The sequence below is a fragment of the Papaver somniferum genome, unplaced genomic scaffold (assembly GCF_003573695.1).
Source record: "Papaver somniferum cultivar HN1 unplaced genomic scaffold, ASM357369v1 unplaced-scaffold_10, whole genome shotgun sequence".
Taxonomy (NCBI): Eukaryota; Viridiplantae; Streptophyta; class Magnoliopsida; order Ranunculales; family Papaveraceae; genus Papaver; species Papaver somniferum.
In genome coordinates, this window is record NW_020618825.1 from 8,053,153 (window position 1) to 8,056,353 (window position 3,201).

At 32.9% G+C, this 3,201-nt stretch overlaps 1 long non-coding RNA gene across 1 annotated transcript; it reads left to right on the top strand.

The window, feature by feature from the left end:
* The first annotated feature begins 962 nt into the window (after positions 1-962).
* LOC113326564 lies at positions 963-2,978 on the top strand. Its single transcript, XR_003348398.1, has 3 exons — positions 963-1,194; positions 2,195-2,235; positions 2,789-2,978. It is a non-coding gene; the product is annotated as an uncharacterized LOC113326564 (long non-coding RNA).
* Positions 2,979-3,201: the final 223 nt, after the last annotated feature.

Here is a 3,201-nt window from a genome sequence, read left to right on the forward strand (position 1 = left end):
AAAAAAAAAAAAAACATAAACACCATCAGTATTGAAACCTAATTCCTAATAATTGGGTTCAAGAACCGTTGATTTTAATCTTTCCTTTCCGTATTGTTTTTTTTTCAACAGAAGGGTTTTCCTTCTGTATTTGTTTGGGGAAGAAGATGGAGAGAGATGACATAGAAAAGTCAGAAAACAATGAAGTTTGAAGATAAAAATTAACGTGAAAAGATGACATGGTGTTAAATTTTTGAACACCTCATCCACCACATCAGACAGGGAGGAGAATAAGGGGGAGAAAGGGAGTGGAATAGCATTTCCGTATATATATGGTCCAAGGGGATATTTCTACCACTACAAAAAGACAATTATATCATCCATGACGTCATCCCGCAAGGGTATTGTCCATCCTAGGACAAAATAATAATTTCTAGGTTTAAACAACAATATATATTTTAAATAAGGACAGACAGTCACACTACACCAAATCTAGGTTTTCCTAACAATAGGATTCCTAACTAAATTTATTTTGGTAACTCAAATCATTCATTATAAATCTAGTAACTCTTCTAAGGAGTTAGCAATTCAAATAATAGTTACCATAATTAGGAATTAATTTATAAAAACTAAATAACTATTCAAAGTGTGAGATCATTACTTATACATCCCTAACACATTTTTTACTAAATCACTATTACAACTATTTCTATCCAAAATTAGATGTCTACTAAAATCAACCCCATCTTTATAACTATTTATCATTTTTATTACTAACACACTTGTACATAGCTAATACAATGGTTTATTTTGAAATTTAGAAAATGCAAAATACAATTTTAAGATTTTATAAGTCTTTCATTTGGAACCAACTAATGGGGCTAGAACCATGGAATAACCGGAACAAATATTATGGGAACCAAAAATTTCAGTCCATATATTTCTTACCACTGTCGACGCAACCAAAGTAACCAAACCAAACTCGAGCTCAACATAGACTTGGACGAATTTTCCATCTCCTTCTATACCTCGGATCCAAACCAATCGGAAGAGAAAAACCAAAGCAAACTCAAATGATCCTTTTTTGAATGAAACTCCAATCAAAGAAAACCCAATCTCATTCTTATGATTTCTTTATATACTCATCAATTTCAGGGAATTTGAAGAGATATAATAACGATGAAGGTGATTGAAATTCGTTGGTTATCGTTTTTGGTATGATTTCCCTTCTTTTTCTTATTCGATTACATATTACAGTTCTTCAATTGTGAACTTACGGTTTAAACAATGAGGGTTTCAAAAATATTGGGTTTAATTGAGAGTTTTTAATTGTGATTGTTACCAATCGCTATCGTTATTTTCACGGCTCGTCTTTAATTTGCATTTGAATTCGTGGGTATTCACTAATTTTTGTTATAAATTGTTCTTGGTATCTAATTCGATGAAGAAAACTTAGGTTTTGATGAATTCGCAACATTTTGGTTTGTATTTGTTTACTAATTTGATGAAATTCTATTGAACTAGAGTAGTCCATAGTGGCTAGGTAATGTGGATTTGTGAAGCATATCGAATACCAACAACCCTTTTCTTGTGAGTAGGTTTTTCAGAGAGAGTTAGGTTTAATAGGTTTGTACAATAATTCAAAAATTTGGTCATTGTTCTTGTTCATTGTTAGTTTGGATTTGTAAACTTCCATTGTTAGTTTGGGTTGCAGACTCTGTCGTGATGCAGAATAGGGTTTCTGGTAGTGATTTAGTTTGTTGTATGATGCAGATGTTGCCAAAGTCTTTTGATGAATCAGTTGGGGGAAAATTTCTTGTGACAGAGGGATATATTGCTTGTAGTATGATTAAGTAGTCTTTCTGCTACTTAACCTCTCTCACTCCCTCTCTAAAACCAGACTTGAAACATAAGAAGGTGATGAGCTGAGTATTTTTTTGGATTAATTAATTCATGTAGATGAAGCCATTGATCGGTGGCCTCCTAGATTTGATTAAATACAGGTTTGTGATATCTATTTAAATTTTAAACTCATAGAATCTGTGTTTTTTAAGTTTTGTTGATGCTTTAGTAACCAATTTTGATGGAACGACATTTGTTGATGGAACACTAGACAAGTGTAATCCAGTGAAACATATTATACTCACTTGATTGTTTTAAAGTTCATTATGTATTTTGTTTCTTCACTAACACAGTCATTATTTGATTTTTGCAGGCGAACATGGAGCTGCTCTAGCAGTTCAAGATCCTAAATAGGTAAATGTTTTATCATTCATGATATGTAGAATCTTAATAAATTACAGGTGGCTCATAGATTTAGACTTTCAGATGGTCATTTTCTGGCCATATCTGAACTCTGAAGCTGTTATATACATTGTGAAAGTATAAGTCACTCTAGTTTACTGCATACTTCATACCCATAAAAGAAAAGAACATGTAATGCCATCTTTCTTGGTAGAGTATGGAAGAAAGAACCATCTTATACTCTAACGACGTACTAGATTCGGCCAATAGAGCAATTTAAAGAATCCTTTATCACATTTCTCCTAAAGACATAAACTTTCTTCTTTTTTTCCTGCTCGTGATGCCTTAATACTCTTCTGAACTGATTGCAAGTTCAATCTTTTTCTCAGTCTTTCCTTTCAGTCTCACAGTGCTTGGACATCTTTTGGGATTTTAATTTATTTTTACACAATCTTGTCTTCACAGTTGTAATCAGGAAAAATTTATTGTTATAGTGTTAACTGAATGTATATCTTACTTATTCAATTGCTTTGTTTAATTTATGAGCATACATGTACTTTTGCAGTCAGCGGTTGTGGCTCTCAGTACGATTGAGCTGGGTGTTTTGTGCGACTGATCAGTGCTCATACATTCCTTCACGCATTTGTGGCACTTAAGCATTCAGGTTGTTTACAAGTAAGTAATGACTTGGTAATGTTTACGTTATTACTTCAGCACTATTTTGACCGCTTCTTCCACTTCTTTTTGTTATTGTAGTTCAAATTTTTTATCTTTAACTGCGCTTTTCCTCTACCTTGGATATCCTCTCAGAGATTTCAGAGGAAGCTCATGGTATGACATCTGTCACAACTCTTCACTGACTATTATGTTTCAGTTTTTTCTCCCACACCATTTTCCCAATTCCTCTTTTGACTCACTGTTTCACTTGAATGACTAAACTGAAAATCACTTTTTAGTAAGGGTTTCATGAAACTGCGG